This window comes from Cupressus sempervirens, chromosome 9 (genome assembly GCF_028749045.1).
Source record: "Cupressus sempervirens isolate cs-2001-9-10 chromosome 9, ASM2874904v1, whole genome shotgun sequence".
NCBI classification, from domain to species: domain Eukaryota; kingdom Viridiplantae; phylum Streptophyta; class Pinopsida; order Cupressales; family Cupressaceae; genus Cupressus; species Cupressus sempervirens.
Genome location: NC_143126.1, coordinates 164,433,668 through 164,452,309, shown reverse-complemented (window position 1 = coordinate 164,452,309; position 18,642 = coordinate 164,433,668). Strand labels below are relative to the sequence as shown.

The window sequence follows — 18,642 nt, the reverse complement described above, 5'->3', positions numbered from 1 at the left end:
AATCTTTTGTAAAAGAGCAAGTTTTGTTGTGGGCTTCTCTCGCATTGGGTTTCCACGTAAACATTGTGTTATTGTGTTCATGTGCATAATTGTTAATTTTAGTAATTGAAGTCATTGTGTGGATAAGTCTTAAATTGCAAAAGTTATTACACTGATCTTTAATTGGTATCATAGTGGGTTCCTTCTATAAAGCCTAACAGCTTAAAGGTAGATCTATTGAGCACGCATGGGAAAAAGGAAAGCAAATAAGAGAAAAGGAAATTTCAAAGAAGAGTAATAATAGAAATGTACCAACTACTAGAGATGAAGCAACTGATATCAAAATCCTCGAAAGAGAAATCAGCTCTATATTCAGTGATGATTGTATTGATATTATAGAATCAAATGCGTGTTATAATACGAAGGCTAACATTTGTAATGAGATGGCACTTGGAATACACATGGTAATAGAAAATGATGATGTGACAAATCAAGAAAGTGACAAATCAAGAAGACTTTTTGAATGATGGAAAAGAAATAATAGAAGATACTACAAAAGAAGTCCCAAATGATGGAAAACTCAAAAAGGATCTCCTACATGTACAGAAGATAAAGAAGAGGCCTACAACGAGGAAGAGGATGTTGATATCATGGAAGAACTTCATAAAGCTTACAAAGAAAATGAAAAGCTTAAGAAAAAGAATGCAAAACAAAGATCACAAATTCAAGAAATATATGAAACCCAAAATGAGTCCAATAGAGTAATTGAAAATCTGAAAGAACAATTAGAAGATGCCAAACGAGTTCTAGATAATACAACGATGAAGTTAGATGCAAAGGAAGCGGATTATGCCAAATCAGAGGAATAAGTCATGATGTTGAAAAGTGATTTAGAGAAAAAATACTGTCAAACTGAATAGTAGTCTCAAGCTTGAAAAGAGTTATGAAATTCTGACTAATATAATTGATAGCCAAAGGCCATCTTACAGCAAGAAAGGGGTAGGATATGAAAGAGGTTCGAAGAATAATGATTATACATTCAAAGGCTTCATCAAAGAAGGAAGTAATATAGCAGATTCATCTAAGAAAGAGGAAGAGCTTGAAAGAGACGTTGAAGTCTTGATAAACCCTATTAGAAATGGAGATAGAAAGAAGGATTAAAAGTCAAACACATCTTCAAAAGATAAGCAGGATAGAGTTTGAAAAGCTTTTCCTCCCAGACAAGAGCATACATTCAAACTCCGACATAACTTCTATGGATATTTGCTACCCATGCAATCACTTCGGTCACAACACAAGACAATGCAAAACACAAAACAAAAGCTTTCATGGATGGAACATAGCACGGTATTGTAGATATGGGAACATGAAATCACATGAAGGGTACAAGAGAAATTAAACAAAGATCAAACAAAAAGAACCTATATCTGTATGGAGAAAGAAACTTGGGCAAAGAAATATGAAGAAAATGATTCCTTATGGACCTCTAGGCAAAGTAATTTGAAGGGAAGAACTACAAAAGCATGGGGAAAGAAGATAACTCAAGGAGAAGGAGAAGCCAATGCAATTGCAACTCCTCCTAGTTTGAAAGGAGAAGCATGAGTTCAGGGGGAGATACAAATGAGACTATTTGTTAAACCCTTGGAGATAAGGGTAAGATGTTGAAGACATTTTCAAGTTTTGAAGACTAGATAAAGAAGTCAAGAAGATGATTGCATTGATGTCAAAGTTTGCAAGATGAACCTTCCAAAAGGCAAATACATTAAGGGTAGCTCTAAAGCATGTAGGAGCATTGAAGAATCCTCTTTAGGAGTAAGAGTGAACTTTCAGAGGGGGAGCATTTGATGATTAGTTGATTATCATCTCTTTGCCATTGATATCAAAGGGGGAGAGATAAGGAAAGGAAGAGAACTAGCAGAGATGAGATTGTTGTCAATGACAAAGGGGGAGATTGATGGAAGTATTGTCATTGATGTCAAAGGGTTTCATGAGATAGAAGGAGACCATAAGCATAACCATCATCAATGTCAAAGTTACAAGAAGCCAAATATGGGGTCTTTAATGAGCAACAAGTTTCAGATTTATAGAGCAGCAAATAGTATATAAGAATAACAATTATTAGTATTCCAGTCAAAGAATAATAACTATAGTATCAGCTGAAAGTTCTACAATAGCTGTGGTAAAATGGTAAAAAATATACTTTGACTGTACTAAGATAACTAACCATTTTCTTTATAAATACTTGAATATAAATGATTTTTGTGAAGAAGAAATGATACAGTAGTGATTACTGAACATTGATAGAAGAAGTGAGTAACGTTAAAGTCTATGATGACAATATTCAGCAATGATACAAGTTAACAGGGATGTGATTTGGAGGAAGATACAATTCAGTTAAAACCAGTGTAACCCGGGTGTGCGCACATTGGTCAAAACCATGAAGCACCAGGTGCGCGTACGTCCTTGGTGCGGGTGTGTTGTGCACCCGAGCACCCCCAATGGCTGAAAAAAGCGCGGCCGCATTGTGTGAGCACCCGAGTCATATGTGGGGACATGGGTGTGGGGGTGCGTGCTTGGGAAATTTGACTTTTTGCCATTTGTTTTTTATTGTTTTTTTTATGCAAGGGAACGCTAATTGAACAATGAATTTTGAATCTTGCATCTTTGTCATTTGATAAATTAATAGTCAATGGTTAACTTACTTTATACATGGCACTATGCATAGTAGGCATAATCACTGAAAGATCGGCGAGTTTCTACTAATCGCTGAGTTTTTCCCAAATTTAATTGCGACTAGGCTAGAGAAAAAATAGCTGAGCTTTTGTGAAAAAATCGCCAATTAATCCCTGAGTTTTTCAGAATAACTCTTTTTTTTAGAAATTTTATTATTATTTTTGTTAAAAACAAAAGGCAAAAAGCCTATATATATTATGTAAAATAGCAAATTACAGTATGCTAGTAGAGCTGGGAAGAGGAAGATGTGATTGTAATGATGTATTTACTTCTAGTTTGACACAAACTATTTACTATTATGCTTCCCGCCATCAACATTCCGCATGAGAATGCGATTTTGTACCCAGTATACATTTATATATATCTAAACTCTGCTTGTTTCTTTTTGTTCTCTTCAACTAACTCATTAGATGCATCTTCTCATTGAAATTTGCAAAAAAGTGTATTTTGAATTAAATTTCAACGGTTTTTTAGGTTCGCAAGTTTTTTTTAAATGGCCGATTTTTTCCTGAATAAACTTTTAGGGGGCTTGGCGAGTTGTTGCCCAGTTCGAGTTTTTCAACTATGGTACTATGTGTGGTTTATATTTTTCATTTATCATTATCAGTATTATGTTTAAAAGTTTTAGTATTTTTAATTTTACTAAGTTCAATGGTCATTGGTTATGGTTATGAAGTTTCAAGTTTCAAGTTTGAACTTATGGTTCGTGAATCACATTTCAATTTTCTATATTCAACTATATTTGGTATGTTATATAATATATTAAGTTATCATTTCATAATTAGCAATCATATATATATATTATGCAACACACCCCCCCCTCCCCGCCATTGCACCCTCGCCGTCCCCAAATTGAGGCCCTTTTTTTCCTGCACCCAAAAATTGTCTGGATGCACCTCCACGTCGGAGAAACACTGGTTAAAATAAATGTTGAAAGAAATAATTAAAACCATGCATATCATTAGCCAATGATATACTATAGCAGGGATTCATGAAGCACCGTTTTTTTAATATCATCTCATGGCCATAAATAAAGTGTCCATATATGGATGTGACGAAGCCAACAGATACATATCTTGCTATAGGCCTCTTATGAATACCAAGAAAGATATAAAAGTTAGATATAGTCAAGAACAATGTTTTTAGTATGCAAAACCGACAGTAATCATGATGCATCGAGTGAAATCATACACAACAATGATAATAATTTTTGAGAAAACTTGATAAGCCAAATTTAACGAGTTGAGAGACTTAATAGAACAATATGCATCGCAGAAGTGAATGCAAAATTTGAAGATCATAAACGAGCTTTAGTCTAATATGTGCTTCCACTTTATGGGATGGATATATAGGGCGAAATTAATATGTGAAGTTTTCAATTGATACCAATCACTCCTAAAGTGATGTCGTTAACATGTATAAGACGAGTCAGCATATATAGAGATAAAAAGTTAATTCAAACTGTAGCATATAAGGGAGACACGATAATATGATGAAGACATAATGATTCATGCGAAGGACAAAAGAAGAAATGTACAGCAGCTAATCTCTGTAATAAGAGTCTGTCAAGTATTAGGAAACAATATGTATTGCAGACAATGACAAAATCTTCCATGTCATTTACAAGAGAGAAGAAAGAGTGTAAGGTTTACCACATCATCATAAGAAAGTTGAGAATCTCCACGCTAGGAGATCTTGATGAATACGAGCCAAGATGAATGTTAATAAGACAATTTAAGCATTGAAAAAAGATGCGACTGAGAAGGTTAATCGCTTATTCAAAGAAGCCATGATGTCATATCAATGAAGGCTCGATAAGCAAGAATAGGGGCGATAAAGAAAAATAATCTTAAGACTTGCGAAATGAAGGAAATACATGTATAAGTTTGATTTAATTTTTTGTGAGGAGTAAAGTAGTGATGATAAAAAGAAAATTAAATAAACAAGTTAAGGATGCAATTAAGTATTAATTAGTAAACAAAATAATATATTCATTCATTGAAAAGCCACATCTTTTATAATAAAAAGATATATATATATAATGAAAGGATAATGAACATAGAAGTAAGTTAGTGGTTGAAGAATAGAAGAGAAGAAAAGTAGGGAAGAAAATATATATTCAGATTTTTAATCTGATATATACAGGTACAAACAAAAATGTATTTAGGAAGATACATCATGAATAAGAGTGTGTGGTGCAGATCAATGCAATAGGGAATATAAGAGGATTTATGCAGATATTGAAAAAGAGATATTTATGTTAATATAGATATATAAAAGTATATGTAGATGCAACAGGAATTGCGCAAGGAAAATACAAAGAAGAGAATATACGAGTGATTTAATTGTTTATCATCAGTTGAGTCAGCAACATTATCAAGGTGGAGAATCAGTTTGTGTACAATGGGTTGGTGCTCATGAAGACAACAGTGGAGGTTGGTGCTTCCTGTAGTTTGATGGCTGCGAAGTGTGGGATTTGGAGCTTCTAGTGAGTCGGTGCTTATAAACATAGGGGTTGGAGCCTACAAATCTTTGTAAAAGAGTAAGGCCAAGGCCTTTTCATTTGTAATAGTTAGATAGTTAGTGGAGTTGGAAGCTAGATAACTAGAAGTTGATTAGAGTAGGCTAGCAAGGGGGAGACTTGATCAAATTGCTTCTACGATGCTACCAAAGTAATTGATAGTTCATTGTTGGTTCTTCATAGAGTATTACTTAATATTGCTTTGAAGTGTTGCATGGTTTCATCAATCTTTCACTTGCAGTACATTTCTTTTAATGTTGAAGTTGTGGATTTTCACTTGCTTGACTCAAACAATTCTAGGTCACTAGCCTCTTGCTGATGGTAGAAGTGCCTTCTGTGGTTAGCTGATGATTAAAAGTACTTAACTTCAATTGATATTCAATCTTTTGTTTGCATCCATTTGATGGAATTGAAGAGAAGATATTGATTTGAAAACCATTGGAGTGTACCTTAGAAGCTTGCACTAGGTGGGTGGAGTTGTTGATTAAGCTACATCTAGTAGATTCCAAATCCACCCATGATTCCTTGCATTCTTAATTAGGAGTAGGAGTTGAGAGATCAATACTATATTTTCGTTCAACATTGTGAAGCTAAATCTGTTGAATTGCAAGAGTTGATATCCATTGAATAAGTAGCGTAAGTCCCCTAAGTTATTAACAACAAATCACATCATTTCACTAACCAACTATCCACAGTTAATGGAACCTTGAAGTCATTTCATGATCTTACATTGCAAATGAGATATGACCTTATATGAAGAGATGATTAAGTGTCTGAGGTTTCACTCTAAAACATTGAGTATTTGATTTTGCATGTTGTATTGGAACTAAGCTCACATAAACAACCCCCAACTAGGATTTTCTGACATGTGCTTTATGACCTACCAATAGTAGAATAAAATATTGAGATATTCTATTCTTGATCAAAATTGTGTGCTAAGATTGTGAAAGATACAGTTTATTCCAAGGTTTCTTTTCTCCTTGTCTTGATTATGCATAAGCTCAATGTTTGATTTTATATGCTGGTATCACGAGGGGCCTTATGTTATATTTCTTAAGACAATTTTAAACAATACTAGCAATGGGAGCTATCAAATGATTTTGCAATAAAGCTACCTTTTTGGCATTTTCACGAATATGGAGAAAGTAAAAGAGATTAGTATTGAGGATTGCTATTCTACTCTTAAGAATTTGAAAGATGAACTCTGCTACAATGGAGTAGTGTTCATCAAACTTTATTTTGCCAAATTTAACAATTACACAATGGAGTAAATATTATCAGTTATACTCATCTAAGTACTTGAAAGCAAAGTCTAAAGTAAATGAGGGAACAAAGAGAACACACACACAATAAGATACATCAAGAAATCACCAAACTTGAATGACAATTTTATTATCTTAGTACCTCATAAGTAACAGTCTCCAAATTTCGTCTTTACTAGTGAGACATGAGGTCCTTACATAGGTCTCAATTTAGAATGAGTTACCTTGATTGAAGCAAAATTGATGCCCTAGATAGTGTCACTTTAGCCCTAATTATGATTAGGGCAAGAATGAGAATTTATGATTAATGCATGGCCCACACAAACTATTCAAGAGAAAACCACTTCCTTAATGGGGTAATAATCACATTATGGGAGCCCATTCAGCAAGAGAGGGGCGACATGAATGCCCAATATGCATTTAATGCCCCTTTGCTAGGGATAGCCTATACTAGATTATATTTTTTTAAATGTCAAAATTTGGATAATATTGTCTCCAACTCATTCACGCTGATACTTGTTGCCGACTTTCGTTTGAATAGTCATTTCTGATTCACACCTGCGGAAACTCTTCTTCCAAATTGAAATCGAGTCTTGGGTCAAAGTACACTAGTTTACTTCTTAGGTTATCTGTAGTTTGTAGTTATATTATTCTTGGTTAGGCTCATTATTAATAAGGCTGCAACTGTGTTGGGTATTCCTTGCTAAATATTGTTGACAACCTTTCTCGATTGAGTTGATTCTCATTGAAATTCTCAAACATCTCCTTTGCTATGATTTCTGTACTGTACTTACAAAAAAGTATTACAAAGTAATTGGTAAAATTCTTGCTGTTATTAATAGAGACCGAGAGGTCTATACATACAAAATAATAAAGAGATTATCGTAAAGAATAGAAACAATCTATACTAGCTAAAAGAAAGCTAAAAAAGCTAATAGAAAACTACAATGAACTAAATATTAGAAACATTCTAATATTTACAATAGATTACAAATAGATTACCATTAACTAATAATAGATGTTTATCTATTATCGTAATACCCTCCCCTAATGGTTAATCTATCCACAACACCAAGCTGTCCTCTGAATTTGACAAACTTATTAGGACCAAGAGGCCTGGTGAGAATGTTTGCAGTTTGATCTGTGGTAGGAACATACTGCAAATCTATTGTCCCGTTTTCAGCCAGTTGTTGTATGTAGTTGACAGTGAACATCCACATGCTTGGTTCGTTCATGGAAGACTGGATTTCGAGCTAACTTGATAATGCCTTTGTTATCAACAAACAGAGTAGTCGGTCTTGCTGGTGACATTTGCTTATCCCCAAGCATCTGATGAAGACAAACAACTTCATCCTACCTTAACAGTCCCTCTGTATTTGACCTCTGTAGAGGAGAGAGAAACTGCATGCTGCTTCTTACTGGTCCATGTGACTGCATTGGATCCCAAATTGAACACATATCTAGAAGTTGACCTTTTATCGTCAATAGAGCTTGCCTAATCTGAATCTGTGAACCCACTGAGTCTAGGATTAGAACTTCGAGAGTAAAGAAATCTGTACTCTGAAGTGCCCTTCACATAACGAAGCACACACTTTGCTGCCATCCAATGATCAACCTTAGGAGCTGTCAGAAAGCGTGAGATGTAGTTGACTGCAAAGCTGATGTCAAGCCTACTAGCAGAGAGGTAGATGAGGTTGCCTACTAGTTACTTGTATGTAGTATCATCAACGGGAGGAGAATTAGACTTGGCTGATAACTTGAGACCTTTCTCCATGGGTGTAGATGTAGGTTTGCAATCCTACATAGGGAATTAGTCTAACAAAGCCATGACATATGTGGACTGAGAGATGAATATACCAGAAGATTGTTGCCAAACCTCAACACCTAGGCAATAATGCATGAGCCCAAAGTCAGTCATATCAAAAGATTGGCATAAATTCTATTTGATTCCCTGAATCAAAGATGCCGAACTGCTAGTGATGATCAAATCATCCACATACATAACCAGAAGGATGTCACTGTCAGTAGTCTTGATGCACAAATTTGAGTTTGAAGAACTCCTCTTGAAGCCTTGATCATTGAGATACTTATCAATTTTTATGTACCAAGCCCGAGGGGCTACTTCAAGCCATAGAGAGCTTTCACCAATGTGAGAACCTGATGGTCTTTACCAACAACCTTGAAACAGGAGGCTGCATCATGTAGACCTCTTCATGGAGATCAGCATTCGAGAAAGCACTCTTGACGTCCATTTGATGGACCTTCCAGCGAAACTGTGCAGCCATGGCTAGGACTAATATGATTGTGCTCATCTTTGTAGTAGGAGTGAAGGACTCCTTGTAATCAATGCCTTGACGTTGAGAAAAGCCCTTTGCAACTAAATGAGCTTTGTACTTATCCAAAGTACCATCTGATTTGTTTTTGATGTTGTAAACCTATTTGCAGCCAATGGGTTTCTTCCCTGGTGGAAGATTAGAAAGGACCCAAGTGTTATTCTTCAGCAAGCTCTAGTGTTCAGATGTCATGGCCTATTCCTAGTCTAGAATTCATTTAGCTCGAAATATGTTTGAGGTTCAAACACACTATGAATGTTGGCCGTGAGAGAAAAGGTAACAGACTATGTAGGTTTGCTCTTTTTCCGAGTAGTTCTCCCATTAATGAGCTCATCATCACGAAGATCAACAAGTGTCTTAGCTCATCACTTAGGCCGGAGAGGAGAACGACCAACATTAGTATCAGGAGTTGCTTGGTGATCAGGTTCCTTATCAAAAGAGTCTGAATCAAACTTAGATGAAGCATCTACAAATCGAGGTGATCTTGCAGGAGAAGTTGGAGGTGTCTGTATAGGGATCACTTGTATAACTGGAGCTGCAGGAGCTACTAGAGTCCTCCCATCAGGTGGACCTAATGGAATCCTAACTCCCAAATCATGAGCCTTAATAGGCTGGTCTGTTGGATCAGGAACAAGAGAAATGGGCATGAAAGGTCCTCGCTCCTCATCAAAGACTACATCACGATCGTAGATGAGACAAGATGTCTCACTGTCAATCAAGCGGTAGGCACTGTGGACTACTATATCTAGTAAGCACGAGTTTTTGACTCTTGGCATCCAACTTGGTGAGTGATGCATCAGGGATCCAAACAAAAGCAAAGGAGCTAAAAACCTTCAAGTGACTGATTTTGGACTTGCGACCTGACCAGGCCTCTTCCGAAGTTTTACCTTTGACTACCACTATGGGGGACCGATTCAAAAGATAAATTGCAGTGTTGACTGCTTCTGCCCATAATTTCTTTGGAACATGTCTGTGTTCAAGCATGGACCGAGCCATCTCGGTGATTGTTCTGTTTTGTCATTCAACTACACTGTTTAGTCGTGGTGTGTTGGGTGTGGTTAACTGGCGTTTGATGCCATTAGTATCCAAGAAGCTAGAGAAATCATTAGAACAAAATCCCCCCTCCAATTGTTTGATCTAAGAGCAATAATATATTTCCCAAACTCTTTTTCCACTAAAGGTTTAAACTTTTGAAATACAAGAAATGCATCTGATTTCTTTTTAAGGAAATACACCCACATTTTTCTACTGAAATTATCAACAAACAACAAAAAATGCTTGGACCCAAGAATAGGAGTGGCCATAGGGCTGCAGATATCGGTATGAACAAGCTGAAGTACCTGAGAAGCTTGCCATGAATCGCCACTTGAGAAAGGTGTATGATTTTGTTTCCCAGCTTGGTATGCATCACAAACTCCAAGTTGCTGAGTCTGAATCTTTGACAATCCAAGGACAAGTTCATCCTGAGCAAGCTAGGAGAGATAATGCACATTTAAGTGCCCATATAGTTGATGCCAAAGTGTGCTAATAGAAGACTGCTGAGGAGCCATAACTAAGTCACAAGAATCACCAAAATTGGTAAGTCGGAAAAGACCATGATCCTAAAGACACATTGCAATAGTAGACTGAGTCGCTCGATCAGTGATGGTACATTGGTGTGAACTAAATGTGACATCCAAGCGGGGAGAGTGTCCTAGTAACTAATTGACTGAGAGTGGATTTAGTTCTATCCTTGGAACGTAGTACACATCGAGGAAAATGAGATTCCGCCTAGCAGACTAAATCTGAATGTTACCTTTGCCGACAATACTGTACTCTTCTCCACCACCAAAACTGACAGAATTTGAATAAGGTTGGTAGTCAGTAAACCAGTCTTTGCGGTGAGTGAAATGATGAGGGCCACCTGAATCAATGTACTAGGCAAACAAATTCACATGATTTGCAAATCTTTTAACCATGAAGGCGTAAAAGATAGGTTCTATCTGCTCAATGTGCTCTGCATTGTTCGCTTTGGGCTACGAACCTAATTGCTTAGATTGTGCAGCTAAGCATTTTCGACATTGAACCTTCACGTGCCCAAACTTGTGGCAATAGTTGCATTGAATGTTCTTCTGGGAGCCGTTTGAAGCTCGTGTAGAAGACTTTTGCTGAGATAACTGCTGAAACTTTCCTTTATCCTTTTGAAAGGATTTAGTAGCAAAGGCTTGCTCTGCGGTGGTGGAGTTGCTACCAAACTGTTGTTTCCATCGATCTTCCTGAAGCAGAAGTGTGTAGAGATCAGTGAACTTCAGATCAACACTAGAAGACGTGATGTTGAGAGTCTCGATAAAATGCTCATAGGACTTCAGTAGACTTCGAAGAGTGATAACCACAATGTCCTCTTCCATCTTGCGACCAATGGCAAGTAACTGATCACAAATTTCCTAAATCCTACTCAGGTGAGCTTGGAGCGAGGTTCGCTCATCCATGATAATAGAAAATAGAGTTTTCATCAAGAAGAAAGCCTTGCTTTTCTTAAAAGTCTCATGAAGACCTTTGAGACATGTCCATATCTTGGCAGTTGTCTTGCCGGATGGAAATCTGAGAGAGCTGATCATCAGGCATGGATAATTTGAGAAGCATCATCACCTCTCGATTATTCAAAGCCCATGTATCTTGATCAATGCTAGGAGTAGTCGGGCGCTTCGCAACCTTCAAAACAATTTGATCAGTATTCCAATATTCAAAGATTGCTCAGATTCGCTACTTCCAAGTGCCATAATTTTAATCATTGAATTTTGAGTTTGTTCAAGCAAAATGTTTGTCAGAGATGCCATGGCACGTTTTCCAATGAAAAATGTGAAAATTTGTGAAGGCACGTTCTTTGAGGAAAAAAATAGAAGACCCAGACAATTTGAAGGATGACCTATAAAAGAGCTCGAAAAACCCAAAAAGAATATGTTTTTGGTTTTTGGATCAGTTGGCTCGAAAATTGAGGCACCCCAAAAAAACAGACAACCTAGTTGAGTTGTCAAAAAACTGACCAAAACTCTATAATCAAATTTTTTTGTAGTAAAACAACTAGGGTTTTGAAGAAAACCCTAGTTGGCGGCTATGGAGGTCGGATTTGCAGAGAAAATGGCTGATTGGTGGTAAAAAAAGCCCGACAATGGACGATTTTGATACAAAGAGGGGCGAATAGGCTGGATCAAACAAAAGTGACACCATAGGAGCTTCTAGAGGTAAAGTTTGGGCCAAAAAATGGCAACATGTAGTAATTTGAAGTTGCATTTTGTTGCAGATGTTGCGTTTGCTTCAGATCACAAGAAAAATTGGCGCAAATCACCAAAACTCATGATTCGTAGCCAAACTGAGCAGAAAAGAAGAAGCAAGCACAAACACGAGTTGACCAGCTCGCGAGCTTGAAACACAAATGTGATTTGTATAGATTGTGAGTTTTAAAAAAGAATTCACACCCAGTTGAAATCGTGAGTTGAAATTACACTCGGACACAATGTGGAGCGCGATTTGCAGCCCTAAAAGACGATTTTTGTTGACCACGAGTATTCAGACCTAGCCAAGATTCGAGTGTGCATAGATGATTTCCTCAAACAAACGAAACCCTAGATTATTTTCTCGAGAACAGAAACCCTATGGGTTGTAGAGGAAAATTTGAGAACTAATTTTGAAAAATTTGAACAAATAATTTCGAAAGAAATTATAAATTTGTCGAATTTTGTTTGAAGTATTGGCTTTGATACCATATTACGAAGTAATTGGTAAAATACTTGCTTTTATCAACAAAGACCAAGAGGTCTATAGATACAAAAGAATAAAGTGATGTTTCCTTAGGAAACAATCGTAAAGAATAGAAACAATCTATTCTAGCTAAAAGAAAGCCAAAAAAGCTAATAGAAAACTACAGCTAACTAAATTTTAGAAACATTATAATATTTGCAATAGATTACAAATAGATTACCATTAACTAATAATAGACATTTATCCATTATCGTAATAAAAAGATCATATGCATCCACTTCTCATATTAGTGATAACTACCAACCATCGACCAACATTTGCCTGAGAGTTTCTATTTAAGCTTGCAAATTACTTCATCTTGATAAATATGCTTATCATCTTATGACTCATATGTGCATTGGATCCTAGAGAGAATGGCCAACGCCCTTTTGCATATCTACACCAAGTCTTCAAAACATTTGTATGCCTCCTACAGGATTCCTTCTATCCAAGTATATGCACTTTGAGAAATCTATATGATTCTCTCAATGCCTTCCACCAACTCAGCAAGAAGACATGCAAAAGGAACAAAGGCCTAACTTTCTAACCTCAATGCCTTCCACTAACTTAGTTGGAATACCTACAGGAGGATCAAAACCCTGATTTTCTTCCCTTACTGGATGGGAAAAGTTGTTCAGATATTCACACAAAGCCTGGTTCTTGCTTTTGTCGTTTTGTTATTTTCCTACTAACTTCTTCATCTTCTCCTTTATTACTTGCATCAAATCCTCAAATTCTTCCTAGACATGTCCCAGAGCGAATGTAGTCACATTGTACATGTCTGGAACAATCTAGTCCTTTGTTTTGTCGACTGTAGGCATTGCCATCTGTAAAGTTTTGAATCCAGATTCATCGTTGATGAGTTTTCTCAAGCTTTTTCACCTTGCCCTTCTATTTTGACTTGTCGACTTAGTTCGAGATTTCTTGTAATTTCGATTTCGGGTTAGTTTCCTTTTCATGACTCCTTTGCAACCTTTTGCCTTAACCAATATGGAATGGCAACTTGCTGGTCATGGATTGACAATTGTTATTCTTTATTTAATTTCTTCCTTAGCGCTGAAACTTTCTGCTGTTGTCATTGTAACGTCTACTTATGTGGTAGAAATTTCCATTTGCATTGTGGAACTTCTATCTCCATCACTTTCTTCTTTAATATGGCCTCAAGGCTTTCCTCAATGGCAACCTCAGGCTTTCTATCCCCTCCTTCGGTAGATTCTCGATTAGTGCCAATATTTCTCTATCCTATATTGGCCTAGTCTTTTGATCATCTTATTGTGCCCTTCTCTTGCTTGTTTTTACCTTTCTCTTTGTGTAAGTATTAGTCAATAGTACGGTTGGTTTTCGATTGACTGATGAAGGAGTAGTCGCTAATATTTACCTCTTATGTTGGGGTTCTCCACCATGCGAGTCAAGGCTACTTCTTGGCTGTACTTGGTCAATACTCTTTCCTTTTTCTCATTTAGTACTCTCCAATGGAATTTCTCCTTTTATTCTCACTCCTGATAACGGTCATGGTCTATCATCCCCCAATGGTTGATGCCCCGTCAATTTATAAGTTAGGCCATCTTTGGACACCTTTAGTTTGCTGATTTGACACTCAATCCACATTTTAATAAATTTAATGACTTATTTGGATATGGAATCGAGATCCAAGATTTCCTTCGTGGACCAATCATACAACTAGATGATCTTCATTTCCTCTTATATCCTTACTAGATCATATTTGTATCTTCTTCCACATGATTTGGTACTTGGACGATTTGCATGCTCTATTCATGTTGAGTAGCAATTTGGAAAACACCCTTCTTTTGACTTCATAGTCATTTGCAATGCTGGCACAAAAATCTTCAAGGTGAACTGGTATTGGTATTTCACAAGAGCCACCACTCTAATTCTATTGTAAGGATTATAATCTGGTCTTGCTGGGCAAAATTCTAGATGGTAGAAATGCAGCTTATCTGCTGATTTTCAACTGCTTGCAAACAAGGACACATTTCATCTTCATCACCTATGGTGATTGGGGATTCATGTTCCAACTTTCTTTTCCATGTTTAAATTTTATCATATGCCGTTAGCTGCCTAGTGACTTCCAACAACACCATCTTGTCGGTAGGATACCTCGAAGGTTTATATTCCCTACAACCTGATGTAGGAGAAGGTTGGGGATTGGATGAGCCATGTTCCTTATTTTTTCTATCAACTTCATCGCCTTCATTGACACCTTTGCACTTTTAAGCGGTGCAAACCGCCGCCTCTTTGCATCTTGATCCATCATACCTTGTCATTTGAGCTATATATATGACATAGGAACTCATGCATAATTCTTTTGACTGTTCTAGGTTTCCAAGCTGCTCATTTAGATTGTTATCGATTCCAATCTAGTCCATTGTGTTCAATCCTTTGATTACTCGTTCAACAAAATACGACATCCATGGTTCAAATGCGTAGAATTGGAGGATCCCAAATATCCTACTCAACATCATGACCAAATCATTGTACTCTCATTGGAGGTCTAACTAGATTAGTTGCTTGGGGAACTTGGAGTAGTAAACCCTGTTCTTTCATAGCCACTTATGATTGATCACACGATTGCAATGGTCAACCTAGATAGTCTATACTCAAGTGCTTGCTTCTTTGACTTCAATACCATTGATCTGTATGCTGGGATTTCAAATACTTTTGAGATTGCAGGTGGAGAAAGGTTTGCCAACACTTTACCATCTGGATCTCTAATTGTCTTGTCTTTTGAATTATAATGTCTTTAGCACTCCACATTCAATTTTGCATGCTGGAAGGCCAAAAGAAATCCAGGTGCGATTATCCTTCTTTCATTGCCACATATAATTGATCACCCCATCGTAATGGTCAATCCCAACAGTATATACTCTGAGTGCTTGCTTCTTCGACTTAAACACCATTGATCTGTATGTTGGCATTCTGAATGCTTTCGGAATTGCAGGTGGAGAAAGGTCTGCCAACACTTTACCATTTGGATCTCTAATTGGTTTATCTTTTGAATTATAATGTCTTTAGCACTCCACATTCAACTTTGCATGTTGGAATGCCAAAAGAAATCCAATTGCAGCCACAATCCCGCTTTTTACTATCTGACTAGCTAAGTATATAGGGTCATGCCATTATACACAAACATTATCCTGTTGAATTCACCCATGTCAAGACCTCCTAGATGTGAGTCACTTACATTTTTCTACTTTGATACAACCTTTGATTTGAGATAAAATGCCTTCTACTCATTCTTGATTGAGGCCGATTTGGAATTAAGAGTGGGTGGGTCATACTATTCTAAGGGGTCCTCTGAGTAATTCCCTATCGATCTCCAAAAATAGAGTACTTAGTGGAGTCCTGTGGGGATTGACTTCTCCGCCTCATGACCCAGCAAAAGACTGTGCATGCAGAGGTTCAATTCTTTTCCCTTATCGATTAGTGAGTGAGGGGCAACAACTCCTATCAGTTGCCTTAGAATAGGGGTGAACGGTTGAAGAAGATATCTTATTAATAGACAGATAGTTCCATGGATAGTTCCATAGATAGAGATGAATTACTGTTAACGCGCTTTGTAGGATTTGAACCCACAACATCAGGTTTTGGAGACCTATGTTCTACCGAACTGAACTAAAAGTGCTTTCTGCATTGGGATCTAGAAGAAAAATAATTACGGGGCCCTTCTTTTAGAGAATTGTAACTTTGATGCCCCCTCCTTATTACTAACTATTGAAAGTATTTCCTCCTACTCAACCATGAATAACTGTTTCATCTAGTCTTTTACTATGTTATACCTGGGATAGGGGTGATGTAAAGTCTAAATCACAAATTGATTAGAGCTTATTCGTATTTGTAATTATTCGAAGGGGCCTGTACCACCACTGTCACTACTACTACTGTTACCAATGGTAGCTGTAGTGATAGCTGGCAAGACATGAGTGAAAAAAAGAATTGGGGCTGCCAGAGTTGTTTGCTCACGTTCTTAGAGGGCAGTTCCTTGCACGATGTCGTTCGACTGGATGGCCAAAGGTTCGTTGGCCCCATATAATAGTAGGGAAACTGCAAATGATAATAGAATAAATTAGATAGGAGAGGGCAACCTTTATGTACCAGCCCAAACTTGCTGGCGGGAGTGCCAAGGAGATGGGATCACCACCCACCGGCACTGCTTGCTCTCTAGTCCACCCATATTTTTCCTAGGAAACCAATAATAATAATCTAGGTTAAACTCATTTGCAATGTACCACCATTGCTCACTCATTAGGTTCCATGATTTCGTATGCTTGCGTGTTCCCCCCTCATCGAAGGAACAAATGAAAGTTCGATCTGATCTGGTGTGTAGATTGATGGCCTTTATATTGCTGGTAGTAAGTGGGTCAATTATTAATTAATTAATTGCGACAAACCCTGGGTAATTCATCCACTATTATGATTTAAGAGAAGAAGGGAATGCTAGTTCTTCATCTTTCAAGGGGGGCCTTGTCATATGAATGGAGCATCTAGATCCATGCTTGTTCAATGTCTACTCGATATGATTAGCGAGCAGAGATGGGGGAGTGCCCTAAGGGAGAGAGACAACCTTCAACTTGAGATAGATTCCCATCTACTCATTCTTGATTGAGGCCGATCTGGACACGCTTCTCCAAGGTCCACCATTTCTCCTTTCTACAAAACAAGATAAACTACATAAGAACGTTGGAAGAATAAAAATAAGATTAAATTTCTCCCCTTGCTGACTGATTTGTCTTTGGAAATTTAGTAACTATTTCTCTCTACAAAGAGATGCTCTATCTTGTCAAACGACTTATCGTTGATTTTTCAAATTTAGTGTTGAATCACCCCTCTACGAATTTCTCATTGTCTTTTTTGATTCTTTGGCTCAATGTAATTTCACTCCTCTCCCAAAAAATTCTTTGTTGAAAATTCTTATGCTTCCTTTCTAGTAACTTCTTCACAAATTCTTCAAAATTCTCACCTCTACTCTTATTTCTCCAATTGTTCGATGTCAGAATGAAATGAGAACTCATGTCTTATACGGACTCTCAATCTCCAAGTTGCTAAATTGGTGATGAGATAATTTTGGGCAGTTGCTTTTAATACACTTACATGTTGTCAATCCAAGAGAGATTCTTTTACACAAATTGCCACTTGTCTTCGAGTTTGGAAAGATGTTAGTTTGAGTGTTTTAGCTTCATCATTATTAAGCTTTGTACATGGGTGTGCATTTGAATGGGTTGGATTTTAAATATTTAGGCCTTTTTCCAACATTTTCATTAAATAGTGGATGTGAAAAATTTTCCGATATTAAATTATTTTTGAAACAATTCCAAAATCCAATATTTGATTTGTATCTTGACTTGCATACTCTGTGCTTATCACGATTTCAATACAATTTCATTGTCCACTCCATTTTCTTCATGGACTCGAATTATTGATCCTTGCAGAGTTTTATGACATTTGAATAGATTTTCATTATTGCCAACATCAGTTTAGCCACAACCTTTGATAGGAGAACTAATATAACATTTTGTTGTTTAATTTCATCAAGACTTCATTTCACTCAGTTTTTCCTTGACAATCTCATTATTTCTATTGTTTTCTTGTGGCATTATTATGAACACACCTTAAACGCGAATTTGAAGTACTGCTACCGAGTTATTGATCCCATGAGTTTACAAACATGATCATTTTCTTTTACATTTTCAAAAATTCATGCATCTATAACTTGAACTGCTTATGCGTGCATAGCAATACTTGCAAATGATTTCAATTTCATAATATTTCCTCCACCTTAGTTACTTTCCTTGATACATATTACTTAGCACTAAGCGCATTTGAGGCCTAATGACTGAGTTTGGGACAAAATGAAATTTCCTTGGTCTTGTATAATTGTTCTAGAGCGTGTATAGGCTGTAGTGGGGGATTTTTCTTCTTAATTTGATCTATCAAATTATTTTTAATTTTGAATTCAAGCGTCTTTACATAATTCAACTCCTTGTTTAAAACATTTCAAAACAATTTTCTTAATGTTTTC

At 36.8% G+C, this 18,642-nt stretch overlaps 1 protein-coding gene and 1 non-coding gene across 3 annotated transcripts in view; one reads left to right on the top strand and one right to left on the bottom strand.

Annotated features, from left to right (window-relative positions):
• Window positions 1–18,642, top strand: part of LOC149538019 (suppressor-like protein) — a 97,903-nt gene that overhangs the window by 53,050 nt on the left and 26,211 nt on the right. The gene's annotated exons all lie outside the window — the stretch shown is intronic.
• On the bottom strand, window positions 16,175–16,248 carry TRNAW-CCA (transfer RNA tryptophan (anticodon CCA)). Its single transcript has one exon. It is a non-coding gene; the product is annotated as a tRNA-Trp (tRNA).